Here is an 18,611-nt window from a genome sequence, read left to right on the forward strand (position 1 = left end):
CCCCACGGTCCTTACACATACCGGGCAGTACTGACTGTCTGCGGGGAGATGTCACTGACCAGTCTGACATCTGCAGATCATCGCAGGGCTTCTATATTCAGAGGCCTCTCGTCTGTCAGGTCTCAGGTTACCGCATGGTTTCTGTCACTGCTGCATGCACTAGGGCACTCCATCATCACCATCATCATCATCACCATCACCAAAATCATCACCACCACAACCGTCACCATCATCATCATCACCATCATCACCACCATCACCATCATCATCACCATCATCACCACCATCACCATCATCACCACCATCATCAGGAAAAAGAACAATTCCTGTAATCCTTCATCAACTGGAAGATTATAACAATCCTGGATTATCCCACGTCACCACCTGTGCGAGGAGAGGAGCCCAGTAAGGAGACAGGAAGTGATGTCACCACCGGGGGCGGGGCTGACACCTCTCACTATATACAGGCTGGTTGTCAGCAGTGATAGATGATCACATGTCCTTATATCAGTGATGTCATCACCGGGGGCGGGGCTGACACCTGTCACTATATACAGGCTGGTTGTCAGCAGTGATAGGTGATCACATGTCATTATATCAGTGATGTCATCACCGGGGGGCGGGGCTGACACCACTCACTATATACAGGCTGGTTATCAGCAGTGATAGATGATCACATGTCATTATATCAGTGATGTCATCACCGGGGGCGGAGCTGACACCTCTTACTATATACAGGCTGGTTGTCAGCAGTGATAGATGATCACATGTCATTATATCAGTGATGTCATCACCAGGGGGCGGGGCTGACACCTCTCACTATATACAGGCTGGTTGTCAGCAGTGATAGATGATCACTTGTCATTATATCAGTGATGTCATCACCGGGGGGCGGGGCTGACACCTCTCACTATATACAGGCTGGTTGTCAGCAGTGATAGATGATCACATGTCATTATATCAGTGATGTCATCACCAGGGGGCGGGGCTGACACCTCTCACTATATACAGGCTGGTTGTCAGCAGTGATAGATGATCACATGTCATTATATCAGTGATGTCATCACCGGGGGCGGGGCTGACACCTCTCACTATATACAGGCTGGTTGTCAGCAGTGATAGATGATCACATGTCATTATATCAGTGATGTCATCACCGGGGGGCGGGGCTGACACCTCTCACTATATACAGGCTGGTTGTCAGCAGTGATAGATGATCACATGTCATTATATCAGTGATGTCATCACAGGGGGGCGGGGCTGACACCTCTCACTATATACAGGCTGGTTGTCAGCAGTGATAGATGATCACATGTCATTATATCAGTGATGTCATCACCGGGGGGCGGGGCTGACTCCTCTCACTATATACAGGCTGGTTGTCAGCAGTGATAGGTGATCACATGTCATTATATCAGTGATGTTTACGCGACCCCTGGGCCAGTGTTGTTGGGGATACCCGGAGCCGGATCAGATGGGGGTTGTAGTCTCCGAGTGGCTGTGACCCGGTCCGTGCCCAGGGTGTCAAGCTCAGTGTGTGGCAGTCCTTATGATGTTACTAGATGTTCTTTTGTGTCGACTACGCCACCCGTTGATTTGCGGTCAATACGGCCGCCGCTGCAGCAGGGTCCACTGAGGCTGATGATGTGAGTGCAGCTTAGGTAGTATAACCCCCAACGGGAGGGGTATAGCCTCAGGGGGTCAGCCGTGGAGGATGGTGGTTGTGAAGGTGCAGCAAGGAGACTCAGAGGCATAAAATGCAGTTCCAGGGTTTTACTTACTGGTGTTGCTCGGGTCACTGTGTACAGCAGTGACCACCCAAGCCGTGCTGCGTCCACCAGGTCCTGGACTCGGTCAACTCCCAGGCAACTCCGGAGTGTGGTCCTGAGCTCCTTTCTGTCTCTCCCTTCTTCTGGCCGTTCCCACCAGGGATCCACCTAAGTCCGGCTCCCTCGGGCCTCTTGTTGGTCAAGCCTCCTCTGGGCTCCCTGACCCTATTCTTGGTCTGCCTTCCGGGTGGATTTAGTGGGTGATCGTGGCAGATCCTGCCCACGACCTCCGGTTCCTGGCTAAGGTGTGCTGTAGCCTCTGCCAGCTTGGGATCCGGTACCCTGTTGCCGACCCTTCACCCTATTAGCTCTCTTATGGGCTCTTAGGGTCCCCTCTGCGCCTCTGGGTCTCTCTCTCTTCTCCTCTGCTCTGCTTCTCAGGTTACACTCTGACAGACTGACTGACTGACGTCTCACAGACTGACCCTGATCTAAGATGGTGCCCACCTTAAATACTCCCTCTATGTGTGAGCTCAGGTGACCAGCACCCAATGAGCTCCTAGCTTTACCCAGGCTGCTCCCCCTATCTGCCCCTACACTACTGGGATGTTCCACCCCCCTCCCACTCCAGCCAGGAACAGACACTGTCGTACCTGCACATTTCTCTAGTGGGAGTACCATCGGTCTGTTCCCCGGAAATGTGATGTGTGTAGTGCATGCAGCCTACTAGCTTAGTTCCACACTCCATCCTTACCCGGGAGTGGAATATCACACCTCTGGGTTGAGGTGCAATACCCCTGTAGCAGCCGAATCCTCAGGGTGCTACATTCCCCCCTGGTAAATCACAGCACGTCCTCGGGCTGTAAAATAACAAAACATCCAAAACATACAATTTTTTTTTTTCATAAACATCATAAACATATAAAACAATATATATATATCATAAAACTTTTCATATAAAACTCCTCATTAGAAACATTCTTGTTTCTGGTTCCTCCGGTCACGGTGCAACTTGTGACCGGGTAAAGTGCGACAGTCTCTCTTGGAAGAAAACAGTTCCCTATAAAACCGGTAGGGGGCGCTTTAGGAAGCGCAACTATATACAAGGGAAATATGGCCGCTCTCAGTCCTCGGCCAGGTATTAGGGAGGAATGACCGCTCTCAGTCCTCGGTCAGTGGGAATAGGGACACACGGGTTTCAGTTCAATTGGCTGGTCCCAACGGGGACTATATTTTATCTAGAACAGTTCTTATACCCTGACGGGTAACTATGTACAGTCTCTCTCTACCGTACTTCAACGACGGCGTCCTCCTGCTCTTTCTTGTTGGTTGGTTTCAGTTTCAGACCCGTCCGGGTCCTCTTGCTCCTCCTCACACCGCAGCTCCTCCTCCGTCAGGCGATGCACATGGAGGGCGTAGGGTCCTTTGGCACACTTGTGCCGGGTGAAGGTGACCTCGTCCCCTACATACAGGTCACGACCTCTGTGTCCCTCCGGCAGATGGCTTTCTACGTCTCTGCGGGTGACAAAGACGTCGCCGGGGGTGTGATGGTCTCTAATGAAGCCCCATCCGTGCTGCATGTTGAATTTTATCACAGTCCCGGTGGAAGGGGGACCATGTGCTGCACGGGGATTCCTCCTGGTCCGGCTCTTCTGCTCCGCGCTCCTTATCTGCGCTTGCTGTTCCCGGACCCGCCTCTCTCTCCGCTCCCTCTCGAAGACCTCGAGCTGCTGCCGGCAGCACTCTGCACGCTCTGCTGCAGCCGCCCGAGTCTCCTGAGTGAACCCCATGAGGTCTTCTCCGGTGGGGTCCCACTCGAACTGTGCCTCCTCCAGCGGGGGCGAGGTCCTCTTTACAGGCTTCGGAGCCGGAATCAGGGGCTCGCACATGGGCCTTGCTCTCTGGAGTTCCAGCTGAATGTACTCCTGGGGCCATATGAAGGGCTGCCCATCCGGGCACGTATGCTGGGCAAATAGATTTTCACCCAGGTGCGGCACTCTAGATGTTGAGGGCGCGTTGATGGTAGTGGCGCCCGGGTTAACCAGGCCTTGCGACCAGGCCTGGGGCACCTTAAAGGCAAAGGGCACCGTAAGAACGGCGGCTCCCTGGGTTATTCGGCCCTGCGACCAGGCCGGTGGCTCCGCGGAGGTAGGGGGCGCTGTTGGAATAGCGGCGCCCGGGGGTACTAGGCCTTGCGACCAGGCCGATGGTATTTCCTGCTTTGCCGCGCTCAGGGTCGAAGCGCGTGACGTCACAGGGGTCGCGGCCGCGGTTTCCGGTTGAGGCCTAGTCTGCGGCGGTGACGATGCAGCGACGGGCACGGCAGGGGGAATTTCGGGCTCTGCGACGGGGAGCTGGGGCAGGCGCGCGGTTTCCCGGCTCGGGGTAGAGACGTCCCCTTTACCTGCCTCCGTCCGTTCAGCTCCCTTCTCGGCGCCGTCTCCGGCCTTCAGTTCTCCTGCACCATCCTCAGAGGCGGTCTGTCTCCTCATCTCAGGTGGCGTGCTCCGCTGACGGGTGCCGGTCTGCTGGGCCATCTCTCGGCTCCACTCCGCCAACGTCTCTCGCTGCACCCGGGCCATCCTCCGTGCGAGGCCCTCCAGCGCGGTCTGTGCACACTCCCGGTCTCGGGGGAGCTGTGCTAGGATCTCCAGCAGGCCTTCTGGAGTGGCGACCTGCAACAGGCTCCTGACCACTGGGTCGGTGCTGCCTGACTCTCCCTCCATCTCCGGGTAGGCTCTCTCTGGACTCTCTTCCAGACGTCTTGTCTCCGGGTGCGCTCTCTCCAGACTGCTCCAGGCGACACCCATCTTTGCTCTCTTGTTCTGTCTCCGCCCACATCGAGGGTGGTCCCGGGGCAACTTTGTGATTGTCAGTTCCAGGGGCAGTTCTCTTACGCTGATGGACACTTCCAGCATCACAGTCTCTGTTGGTGGGCGCGGTTTCCGCTTTTGGCGCCATTCTTCGACCTGGCCCACGATGGGAGGTGGCCTTTTGCCACCCTCTGGCACGCCCATAATGGCGTCCGCTCCCCCAAGGCGGGAAATCCTTGGAAATGGCGGGAATCGTCTCCCAGTGGCGGGAAACTCCATGGATGGCGGGAAAAAGCTGCAAATGGCGGACAACCGGCGGGAAACGACCTGTGATGGGGTCCGTTGGCGGGGACCCTCCGGAACCGGCGGGAGACTTCTTTTTAAGGTAACGATGAACTTTTCTTCAGGCACGCAGTACCCGGTTGTTGCGGGCACGTTATCCTGCCGACTACGCCAAAGTTGACGCGCCCCCTGGGCCAGTGTTGTTGGGGATACCCGGAGCCGGATCAGATGGGGGTTGTAGTCTCCGAGTGGCTGTGACCCGGTCCGTGCCCAGGGTGTCAAGCTCAGTGTGTGGCAGTCCTTATGATGTTACTAGATGTTCTTTTGTGTCGACTACGCCACCCGTTGATTTGCGGTCAATACGGCCGCCGCTGCAGCAGGGTCCACTGAGGCTGATGATGTGAGTGCAGCTTAGGTAGTATAACCCCCAACGGGAGGGGTATAGCCTCAGGGGGTCAGCCGTGGAGGATGGTGGTTGTGAAGGTGCAGCAAGGAGACTCAGAGGCATAAAATGCAGTTCCAGGGTTTTACTTACTGGTGTTGCTCGGGTCACTGTGTACAGCAGTGACCACCCAAGCCGTGCTGCGTCCACCAGGTCCTGGACTCGGTCAACTCCCAGGCAACTCCGGAGTGTGGTCCTGAGCTCCTTTCTGTCTCTCCCTTCTTCTGGCCGTTCCCACCAGGGATCCACCTAAGTCCGGCTCCCTCGGGCCTCTTGTTGGTCAAGCCTCCTCTGGGCTCCCTGACCCTATTCTTGGTCTGCCTTCCGGGTGGATTTAGTGGGTGATCGTGGCAGATCCTGCCCACGACCTCCGGTTCCTGGCTAAGGTGTGCTGTAGCCTCTGCCAGCTTGGGATCCGGTACCCTGTTGCCGACCCTTCACCCTATTAGCTCTCTTATGGGCTCTTGGGGTCCCCTCTGCGCCTCTGGGTCTCTCTCTCTTCTCCTCTGCTCTGCTTCTCAGGTTACACTCTGACAGACTGACTGACTGACGTCTCACAGACTGACCCTGATCTAAGATGGTGCCCACCTTAAATACTCCCTCTATGTGTGAGCTCAGGTGACCAGCACCCAATGAGCTCCTAGCTTTACCCAGGCTGCTCCCCCTATCTGCCCCTACACTACTGGGATGTTCCACCCCCCTCCCACTCCAGCCAGGAACAGACACTGTCGTACCTGCACATTTCTCTAGTGGGAGTACCATCGGTCTGTTCCCCGGAAATGGGATGTGTGTAGTGCATGCAGCCTACCGAGCTCAGTTCCACACTCCATCCTTACCCGGGAGTGGAATATCACACCTCTGGCTGAGGTGCAATACCCCTGTAGCAGCCGACTCCTCAGGGTGCTACAATGTCATCACCGGGGGGCGGGGCTGACACCTCTCACTATATACAGGCTGGTTGTCAGCAGTGATAGATGATCACATGTCATTATATCAGTGATGTCATCACCGGGGGGCGGGGCTGACACCTCTCACTATATACCGGCTGGTTGTCAGCAGTGATAGGTGATCACATGTCATTATATCAGTGATGTCATCACCGGGGGCGGGGCTGACACCTCTCACTATATACAGGCTGGTTGTCAGCAGTGATAGATGATCACATGTCATTATATCAGTGATGTCATCACCGGGGGGCGGGGCTGACACCTCTCACTATATACCGGCTGGTTGTCAGCAGTGATAGGTGATCACATGTCATTATATCAGTGATGTCATCACCGGGGGGCGGGGCTGACACCTCTCACTATATACAGGCTGGTTGTCAGCAGTGATAGATGATCACTTGTCATTATATCAGTGATGTCATCACCGGGGGGCGGGGCTGACACCTCTCACTATATACAGGCTGGTTGTCAGCAGTGATAGATGATCACATGTCATTATATCAGTGATGTCATCACCGGGGGGCGGAGCTGACACCTCTTACTATATACAGGCTGGTTGTCAGCAGTGATAGATGATCACATGTCATTATATCAGTGATGTCATCACCGGGGGGCGGAGCTGACACCTCTCACTATATACAGGCTGGTTGTCAGCAGTGATAGATGATCACATGTCATTATATCAGTGATGTCATCACCGGGGGGCGGAGCTGACACCTCTCACTATATACAGGCTGGTTGTCAGCAGTGATAGATGATCACATGTCATTATATCAGTGATGTCATCACCGGGGGGCGGGGCTGACACCTCTCACTATATACAGGCTGGTTGTCAGCAGTGATAGATGATCACATGTCATTATATCAGTGATGTCATCACCAGGGGCGGGGCTGACACCTCTCACTATATACAGGCTGGTTGTCAGCAGTGATAGATGATCACATGTCATTATATCAGTGATGTCATCACCGGGGGGCGGGGCTGACTCCTCTCACTATATACAGGCTGGTTGTCAGCAGTGATAGATGATCACATGTCATTATATCAATGATGTCATCACCGGGGGCGGGGCTAACACCTCTCACTATATTCAGGCTGGTTGTCAGCAGTGATAGATGATCACATGTCATTATATCAGTGATGTCATCACCGGGGGGCGGGGCTGACACCTCTCACTATATACAGGCTGGTTGTCAGCAGTGATAGATGATCACATGTCATTATATCAGTGATGTCATCACCGGGGGGGCGGGGCTGACACCTCTCACTATATACAGGCTGGTTGTCAGCAGTGATAGATGATCACATGTCATTATATCAGTGATGTCATCACCGGGGGGGCGGGGCTGACACCTCTCACTATATACAGGCTGGTTGTCAGCAGTGATAGATGATCACATGTCATTATATCAGTGATGTCATCACCGGGGGGGCGGGGCTGACACGTCTCACTATATACAGGCTGGTTGTCAGCAGTGATAGATGATCACATGTCATTATATCAATGATGTCATCACCGGGGGCGGGGCTGACACCTCTCACTATATACAGGCTGGGTGTCAGCAGTGATAGATGATCACATGTCATTATATCAGTGATGTCATCACCGGGGGCGGGGCTGACACCTCTCACTATATACAGGCTGGTTGTCAGCAGTGATAGATGATCACATGTCATTATATCAGTGATGTCATCACCGGGGGCGGGGCTGACACCTCTCACTATATACAGGCTGGTTGTCAGCAGTGATAGGTGATCACATGTCATTATATCAATGATGTCATCACCGGGGGCGGGGCTGACACCTCTCACTATTTACAGGCTGGTTGTCAGCAGTGATAGATGATCACATGTCATTATATCAGTGATGTCATCACTGGGGGCGGGGCTGACACCTCTCACTATATACAGGCTGGTTGTCAGCAGTGATAGATGATCACATGTCATTATATCAGTGATGTCATCACCGGGGGGCGGGGCTGACACCTCTCACTATATACAGGCTGGTTGTCAGCAGTGATAGATGATCATATGTCATTATATCAGTGATGTCATCACCGGGGGCGGGGCTGACACCTCTCACTATATACAGGCTGGTTGTCAGCAGTGATAGATGATCATATGTCATTATATCAGTGATGTCATCACCGGGGGCGGGGCTGACACCTCTCACTATATACAGGCTGGTTGTCAACAGTGATAGATGATCATATGTCATAATATCAGTGATGTCATCACAGGGGGGCGGGACTGACACCTCACTATATACAGGCTGGTTGTCAGCAGTGATAGGTGATCACATGTCATTATATCAGTGATGTCATCACAGGGGGGCGGGGCTGACACCTCTCACTATATACAGGCTGGTTGTCATCAGTGATAGATGATCACATGTCATTATCTCAGTGATGTCATCACCAGGGGGCGGGGCTGACACCTCTCACTATATACAGGCTGGTTGTCAGCAGTGATAGATGATCACATGTCATTATATCAGTGATGTCATCACTGGGGGGCGGAGCTGACACCTCTCACTACATACAGGCTGGTTGTCAGCAGTGATAGATGATCACATGTCATTATATCAGTGATGTCATCACCGGAGGGCGGGGCTGACACCTCTCACTATATACAGGCTGGTTGTCAGCAGTGATAGATGATCACATGTCATTATATCAGTGATGTAATCACCAGGGGGCGGGGCTGACACCTCTCACTATATATAGACTGGTTGTCAGCAGTGATAGATGATCACATGTTCATTATATCACTGATGTCATCACCGGGGGGCGGAGCTGACACCTCTCACTACATACAGGCTGGTTGTCAGCAGTGATAGATGATCACATGTCATTATATCAGTGATGTCATCACCGGGGGGCGGGGCTGACACCTCTCACTATATACAGGCTGGTTGTCAGCAGTGATAGATGATCACATGTCATTATATCAGTGATGTCATCACCGGGGGGCGGGGCTGACACCTCTCACTATATACAGGCTGGTTGTCAGCAGTGATAGATGATCACATGTCATTGTATCAGTGATGTCATCACCGGGGGCGGGGCTGACACCTCTCACTATATACAGGCTGGTTGTCAGCAGTGATAGATGATCACATGTCATTGTATCAGTGATGTCATCACCGGGGGCGGGGCTGACACCTCTCACTATATACAGGCTGGTTGTCAGCAGTGATAGATGATCACATGTCATTATATCAGTGATGTCATCACCGGGCACGGGGCTGACACCTCTCACTATATACAGGCTGGTTGTCAGCAGTGATAGATGATCACATGTCATTATATCAGTGATGTCATCACCTGGGGCGGGGCTGACACCTCTCACTATATACAGGCTGGTTGTCAGCAGTGATAGATGATCACATGTCATTATATCAGTGATGTCATCACCAGGGGGCGGGGCTGACACCTCTCACTATATACAGGCTGGTTGTCAGCAGTGATAGATGATCACATGTCATTATATCAGTGATGTCATCACCGGGGGCGGGGCTGACATCTCTCACTATATACAGGCTGGTTGTCAGCAGTGATAGATGATCACATGTCATTATATCAGTGATGTCATCACCGGGGGGCAGGGCTGACACCTCTCACTATATACAGGCTGGTTGTCAGCAGTGATAGATGATCATATGTCATTATATCAGTGATGTCATCACCGGGGGCGGGGCTGACACCTCTCACTATATACAGGCTGGTTGTCAGCAGTGATAGATGATCATATGTCATTATATCAGTGATGTCATCACCGGGGGGCGGGGCTGACACCTCTCACTATATACAGGCTGGTTGTCAGCAGTGATAGATGATCACATGTCATTATATCAGTGATGTCATCACCGGGGGGCGGGTCTGACACCTCACTATATACAGGCTGGTTGTCAGCAGTGATAGATGATCACATGTCATTATATCAGTGATGTCATCACCGGGGGCGGGGCTGACACCTCTCACTATATACAGGCTGGTTGTCAGCAGTGATAGATGATCACATGACATTATATCAGTGATGTCATCACCGGGGGCGGGGCTGACACCTCTCACTATATACAGGCTGGTTGTCAGCAGTGATAGATGATCACATGTCATTATATCAGTGATGTCATCACCGGGGGGCGGGGCTGACACCTCTCACTATATACAGGCTGGTTGTCAGCAGTGATAGATGATCACATGTCATTATATCAGTGATGTCATCACCGGGGGGCGGGTCTGACACCTCTCACTATATACAGGCTGGTTGTCAGCAGTGATAGATGATCACATGTCATTATATCAGTGATGTCATCACCGGGGGGCGGAGCTGACACCTCTCACTATATACAGGCTGGTTGTCAGCAGTGATAGATGATCACATGTCATTATATCAGTGATGTCATCACCGGGGGGGCGGGGCTGACACCTCTCACTATATACAGGCTGGTTGTCAGCAGTGATAGATGATCATATGTCATTATATCAGTGATGTCATCACCGGGGGGCGGGACTGACACCTCATTATATACAGGCTGGTTGTCAGCAGTGATAGATGATCATATGTCATTATATCAGTGATGTCATCACCGGGGGGCGGGACTGACACCTCACTATATACAGGCTGGTTGTCAGCAGTGATAGATGATCACATGTCATTATATCAGTGATGTCATCACCGGGGGCGGGGCTGACACCTCTCACTATATACAGGCTGGTTGTCAGCAGTGATAGATGATCATATGTCATTATATCAGTGATGTCATCACCGGGGGCGGGGCTGACACCTCTCACTATATACCGGCTGGTTGTCAGCAGTGATAGATGATCATATGTCATTATATCAGTGATGTCATCACCGGGGGCGGGGCTGACACCTCTCACTATATACAGGCTGGTTGTCAGCAGTGATAGATGATCATATGTCATTATATCAGTGATGTCATCACCGGGGGCGGGGCTGACACCTCTCACTATATACAGGCTGGTTGTCAGCAGTGATAGATGATCACATGTCATTATATCAGTGATGTCATCACCGGGGGCGGGGCTGACACCTCTCACTATATACAGGCTGGGTGTCAGCAGTGATAGATGATCACATGTCATTATATCAGTGATGTCATCACCGGGGGGGCGGGGCTGACACCTCACTATATACAGGCTGGTTGTCAGCAGTGATAGATGATCACATGTCATTATATCAGTGATGTCATCACCGGGGGGCGGGGCTGACACCTCTCACTATATACAGGCTGGTTGTCAGCAGTGATAGATGATCACATGTCATTATATCAGTGATGTCATCACCGGGGGGTGGGACTGACACCTCACTATATACAGGATGGTTGTCAGCAGTGATAGATGATCACATGTCATTATATCAGTGATGTCATCACAGGGGGGCGGGGCTGACACCTCTCACTACATACAGGCTGGTTGTCAGCAGTGATAGATGATCACATGTCATTATATCAGTGATGTCATCACCGGGGGCGGGGCTGACACCTCTCACTATATACAGGATGGTTGTCAGCAGTGATAGATGATCACATGTCATTATATCAATGATGTCATCACCGGGGGCGGGGCTGACACCTCTCACTATATACAGGCTGGTTTTCAGCAGTGATAGATGATCATATGTCATTATATCAGTGATGTCATCACCGGGGGCGGGGCTGATACCTCTCACTATATACAGGCTGGTTGTCAGCAGTGATAGATGATCACATGTCATTATATCAGTGATGTCATCACCAGGGGCGGGGCTGACACCTCTCACTATATACAGGCTGGTTTTCAGCAGTGATAGATGATCATATGTCATTATATCAGTGATGTCATCACCGGGGGCGGGGCTGATACCTCTCACTATATACAGGCTGGTTGTCAGCAGTGATAGATGATCACATGTCATTATATCAGTGATGTCATCACCGGGGGCGGGGCTGACTCCTCTCACTCTATACAGGCTGGTTTTCAGCAGTGATAGATGATCACATGTCATTGTATCAGTGATGTCATCACCGGGGGCGGGGCTGACACCTCTCACTATATACAGGCTGGTTGTCAGCAGTGATAGATGATCACATGTCATTATATCAGTGATGTCATCACCGGGGGGCGGGGCTGACACCTCTCACTATATACAGGCTGGTTGTCAGCAGTGATAGATGATCACATGTCATTATATCAGTGATGTCATCACCGGGGGGCGGGGCTGACACCTCTCACTATATACAGGCTTGTTGTCAGCAGTGATAGATGATCACATGTCATTATATCAGTGATGTCATCACCGGGGGCGGGGCTGACACCTCTCACTACATACAGGATGGTAGTCAGCAGTGATAGATGATCACATGTCATTATATCAGTGATGTCATCACCGGGGGGCGGGGCTGACACCTCACTATATACAGGCTGGTTGTCAGCAGTGATAGATGATCACATGTCATTATATCAGTGATGTCATCACCGGGGGGGCGCGGCTGACACCTCTCACTATATACAGGCTGGTTGTCAGCAGTGATAGATGATCACATGTCATTATATCAGTGATGTCATCACCGGGGGCGGGGCTGACACCTCTCACTATATACAGGCTGGTTGTCAGCAGTGATAGATGATCACATGTCATTATATCAGTGATGTCATCACCGGGGGGCGGGGCTGACACCTCTCACTATATACAGGCTGGTTGTCAGCAGTGATAGATGATCATATGTCATTATATCAGTGATGTCATCACCGGGGGGCGGGGCTGACACCTCTCACTATATACAGGCTGGTTGTCAGCAGTGATAGATGATCACATGTCATTATATCAGTGATGTCATCACCGGGGGGCGGGGCAGACACCTCTCACTATATACAGGCTGGTTGTCAGCAGTGATAGATGATCATATGTCATTATATCAGTGATGTCATCACCGGGGGGCGGGGCTGACACCTCTCACTATATACAGGCTGGTTGTCAGCAGTGATAGATGATCACATGTCATTATATCAGTGATGTCATCACCGGGGGGGCGGGGCTGACACCTCTCACTATATACAGGCTGGTTGTCAGCAGTGATAGATGATCACATGTCATTATATCAGTGATGTCATCACCGGGGGGGCGGGGCTGACACCTCTCACTATATACAGGCTGGTTGTCAGCAGTGATAGATGATCATATGTCATTATATCAGTGATGTCATCACCAGGGGGCGGGGCTGACACCTCTCACTATATACAGGCTGGTTGTCAGCAGTGATAGATGATCACATGTCATTATATCAGTGATGTCATCACCGGGGGGGCGGGGCTGACACCTCTCACTATATACAGGCTGGTTGTCAGCAGTGATAGATGATCACATGTCATTATATCAGTGATGTCATCACCGGGGGCGGGGCTGACACCTCTCACTATATACAGGCTGGTTGTCAGCAGTGATAGATGATCACATGTCATTATATCAGTGAGGTCATCACCGGGGGGCGGGGCTGACACCTCTCACTATATACAGGCTGGTTGTCAGCAGTGATAGATGATCACATGTCATTATATCAGTGATGTCATCACCGGGGGGCGGGGCTGACACCTCTCACTATATACAGGCTGGTTGTCAGCAGTGATAGGTGATCACATGTCATTATATCAGTGATGTCATCACCGGGGGCGGGGCTGACACCTCTCACTATATACAGGCTGGTTGTCAGCAGTGATAGATGATCACATGTCATTATATCACTGATGTCATCACCAGGGGCGGGGCTGACACCTCTCACTATATACAGGCTGGTTGTCAGCAGCAGTAGGCGCGGAGCTGATGCAGTGGTATACGGGGTGCAGTCTGATCTCTGTGCTCTTTCCTCTAACTGTAGTCCCTGTGCTGTTGAACCTGGAGTTCTCTTTTGATCCCCGCACTCTGGGGGTCTCCTCTGAGCCCCGCAATCTGGGGGTCTCTTTTGAGCCCCGCTCTCTGTGGGTTTCCTCTGTGCCCCTCACTCTGGGGGTCTCTTTTGAGCCCCGCACTCTGGGGGTCTCCTCTGAGCCCCGCACTCTGGGGGTCTCCTCTGTGCCCCTCACTCTGGGGGTCTCCTCTGAGCCCCGCCACTCTGGTGGTATCATCTGAGCCCCGCACTCTGGGGGTCTCCTCTGAGCCCCGCACTCTGGGGGTCTCCTCTGAGCCCCGCCACTCTGGTGGTATCATCTGAGCCCCGCACTCTGGGGGTCTCCTCTGAGCCCCGCACTCTGGGGGTCTCCTCTGAGGCCCGCACACTAGGGGTCTCCTTTGAGCTCTGCACTCTCCTATGTGTATATGTTGGGGTCCTCTGTGCTTATTGACAATGTATTTGGTGTCTGCACTAGTGATGAGCGAGCATGCTCGTTTAACCCTTTCGCCGAGCACGCTCGGGTGCTTTCCGAGTATCTTCGGCGTGCTCGTATATTAAGTTCGAGTCCCTGCGTCTGCATGATTTACGGTTGTTGGACAGCCTCGACACATGTGAGGATTCCCTAACAAACAAGCAATCCCTGCATGTGTTGAGGCTAACAGTCATAAATCATGCAGACGCAGGGACTTGAACTTAATATATGAGCACACCGAAGATACTCGGAAAACACGCTCGCTCATTACTAGTCTGCACCTTTCCTGGACGCCGCCCGCGTTCTCTATATGATCCTCGCTCTCACACCGGTTTTCACTACTGTGAGTGGTACGAGGATGCGGCTGACAAAATATGGCTGCTTATTAACTATTTACACACTTAATAAGGCAAATGGCAATACAGGGATACAACGATGTGTAATCCTGGCAATTCAGACGGTGTGGCGCCCGCCCCAGTCGGGTGGCTACCGTCTGGCCCTAATCCTGGCACCCTGAGCGCTGCCCTATACAATAACAAGCCTGGCACTACCACCCTGAGAAGGGCAGCACCGATAACGTTGGCGTTGACTAGATATCCCTGCTTGTCCCTGACACTGGGGACCACTGACTATTGCACCCTCTAAACCTTGCGTTACTCGGTTCCTTCTGGAGGGCGACACTGGAGAGCGTGCACCGAGTACCACTCCAGCAGTAACATCAGTAGTCACATAAGGCACAGGCCGCAGCACACATGGCACACGGATACTGGTAGGACGGCACATTAACCGGTCAAGGGTACGATGACCTGGCAGCTAACATCGTCTGGGACGATCTGTATCGGCCTACATCAGCCCACTCAAACTTCTAGTTGGGGACACTGCATCAGGCCCTGAATGGAGATCACCACCACTATGCACTCCCGCTAGGCCACAAGTCTCCGCCCGGTCTCGCACTTCTGGCCGCAGACAGTTTTTTTTTTACTTTCTACCATCACCTCCAATCCCCGGGGAGATAACTCACGCTCCCCTTTGCTCCCGCTTTCGGATCTCCGTCTGTTCAATCAGGTATTTGCTCACATGACCAAATCTCCGTTGATCTATTATCCTCACTTCGACAGTCAGGATTTCCTCTCCTCTGTGAGGACTCTGCACCCCTTGCTTCATCCTCTGGACTCTGACCCCTGTGGCTTTTTATATATTTCTTCTATGTCACAGCAGGTGACATGTCCCCTGTGCATCCAGCTTCTGCTTTCCTCCAGTACAACCTGCCCTCTGTCCTTTTTTTTCCAGTACTCTTTCAGGTTCCTATACTGACTGTCTCTGGCCACTAGATGGTGGCATCGGCACACAAATGCTTCACAGTACGTTCCTATATGAGTCACTGCACTCCTTACACTATTCTTTGCCCTTGCAGTGGCCACTTCCACCCACAGAGGTTCCTGTCTGGGCCCATTGGGCTGTTCCACCTGACTCGGTGCCGCCAGTTCTTTCAGGTGCCTCTTCTTCAGGCGGCACACATGGCTCTGCTCACCCAAACCGTCTCAGCTCCTCCAAGCTGCAGGCTCAGGCCCGTCTTCCCTAGCTTCTACCTTCTCTCATGGGTACACATGGAATTGGTATCTCTGCCTCCCCTGTTACCTGCTGCAGCCGTCCCTCTCAATCCCCTGCTCACTGTGGTCATGTTCACACACAGGCAGCTGACACTAGATGGAGGGAAGCAGCCCCCAGTACGAGCTCTGTCACCTCCTAGTCGGCCTCCCATAGTCTCCACAGACTCCACAGTCTCCACTGACTTCACAGCCCACACCGAATATATTGCTTGAGACAGCAGAAAATCATAGACCTGCCCCGAGTGCACCAGACGCACAAGAGGGATGGAGACGCAGGCACCACCGACTGCCATCTCACTCCGCAGTGCGAAATATAGGGGCACCCTGCCCAACATAGCACAGCTGGTAGCATGGTGGCCGGCGTCTCCCTCTTACTGTCACCCCGAGACTTCGTCTAGTAGTGATAGGCCCCCATACTGATGATGGTCACATTGTTCCTAAAGAATTTCCTCAGTGGTAGCGACGTGTGGCCCTTATTATGTGTCTGTGAGGAGGCACAAGGCGCAGGATACCTCTAGGTGGGAGCGGGATCAGCCTTGTGAGATATTTGTGTGCTTCCTTCTGATGTGTGACGGTAATCGCCACTTGTACAAACTGGCACAATCCTGGAGCTGAGTTACCTCTGTCATCAGCTGAGATGTTGAGATGTTGATCAGCGTTGTGTCCAGTCGTCGGGAAAATAACGAACTGGAACGACAGTGAGAAAAGCACAGAGGCGACAAACTGAACGAACGGGTCATCAGAATAGAAAAATGGCACATAGTCATCCCTTCTGTGCTGCAAATGACATCAGACGTCACTGAGATTAAGGCGTCAACGTCTACAAAACCCAACTGAAGGCAACTGCACGACATTGGGCGAAGAGCCGAATGTCCGACTACTGGTGTCCTCAGTCCCACATCATCGTGGGGCAAATAAAGACGGAGGATAGAATGGAGGTCTCTCCTCTTCAGCGTTGAGTCACGCTTTTGATCCGGTCAAAATGGTGGCCGGAGCTTGATCTGGAGACCATGTGGAAAATGCGATGAAGAGGCTTCACAAGGAATCGTCACACTGGTTCTTCCCACAGGATTACAGTATAGGCGGTGACGTAATATATGGTAGCTGGACCCCTGCAGTCTTCACTCCTAGTCACTAAAAGCTTGGCGTTACATTAATTTGATGGTAAAACCAGTGGTGTGGACATTTCTCCAAAGAGTCCCAGGAGTGGTTTTTCCACATGACAACCCCTTGCCACATGTTCCTTATACTACTCTAAGCATCTGCGGGGCTTAAACCTGTTCCCATGAATGCAGCATCTCCGGACTTTTCTCCATTGAGCACATCAGGGACGTCAATGGTCGATGATTACACAGGAGCTGCCGGCTGCATCGCTGGACTTGTTTCCATCGAGCACATCGGGGACGTTAATGGTCCATGATTACACAGGAGCTGCCGACAGCATCTCCGGACTTGTCTTCATTGAGCACATCGGGGACGTTAAAGGTCAGTGATTACACAGGAGCTGCCGGCAGCGTCTCCGGACTTGTCACCATCGAGCACATTGGGGACGTCATTGGTCGGTGATTACACAGGAGCTGCCGGCAGCATCTCCGGACTTGTCTCCATTGAGCACATCGGGGACGTTAATGGTCAGTGATTACACAGGAGCTGCCAGCTGCATCTCTGGACTTGTCACCATCGAGCACATTGGGGACGTCTTTGGTTGGTGATTACACAGGAGCTGCGGCAGCATCTCTGGACTTGTCTCCATCAAGCACATTGGGGCCGTCATTGGTCGGTGATTACACAGGAGCTGCCGGCAGCATCTCCGGACTTGTCTCCATTGAGCACATCGGGGACGTTAATGGTCAGTGATTACACAGGAGCTGCCGGCAGCATCTCTGGACTTGTCACCATCGAGCACATTGGGGACGTCATTGGTCGGTGATTACACAGGAGCTGCGGCAGCATCTCTGGACTTGTCTCCATCAAGCACATTGGGGCCGTCATTGGTCGGTGATTACACAGGAGCTGCCGGCAGTGGATCCTGATGTTTTGTACACTCAGAACCTTCCTCAGAAGACCAATAATAACCTCAGTGACAGCAGCCGAGAATGGAAGTGTTTGGGATTTCTACACGAAGCTCAAACTCAAGAATTGATGTTTCCATTTTCCATCATTTGCAGATCAGTGAGGTCTCCGTCCGGTGATCTCCATCATTCAACACTTCTCCTCGGTGCTGCAGTTTCTATGTTGAGGACAGTATAAGGTTCAGCTTCCTGTCATATATAGTTTACAGCCTCTAGGTGCGGGTCAGGAGGTTTGTCTTGGCGCAAGGCCGCATTTTCTCAAATTTTCACCTTCCCAAAGAGGAATTTACAAGTTGGCTTTGAAGATGAAAT

General features: G+C 52.1%; 1 protein-coding gene across 4 annotated transcripts in view; it reads left to right on the forward strand.

The window, feature by feature from the left end:
- The window catches only part of CASQ2 (calsequestrin 2), a 189,594-nt gene that overhangs the window by 3,400 nt on the left and 167,583 nt on the right, over window positions 1-18,611 (forward strand). The window lies entirely within an intron of this gene.

The sequence above is a fragment of the Phyllobates terribilis genome, unplaced genomic scaffold, assembly GCF_046119375.1.
Source record: "Phyllobates terribilis strain yellow unplaced genomic scaffold, ASM4611937v1 Scaffold_2__4_contigs__length_985480577, whole genome shotgun sequence".
Taxonomy (NCBI): domain Eukaryota; kingdom Metazoa; phylum Chordata; class Amphibia; order Anura; family Dendrobatidae; genus Phyllobates; species Phyllobates terribilis.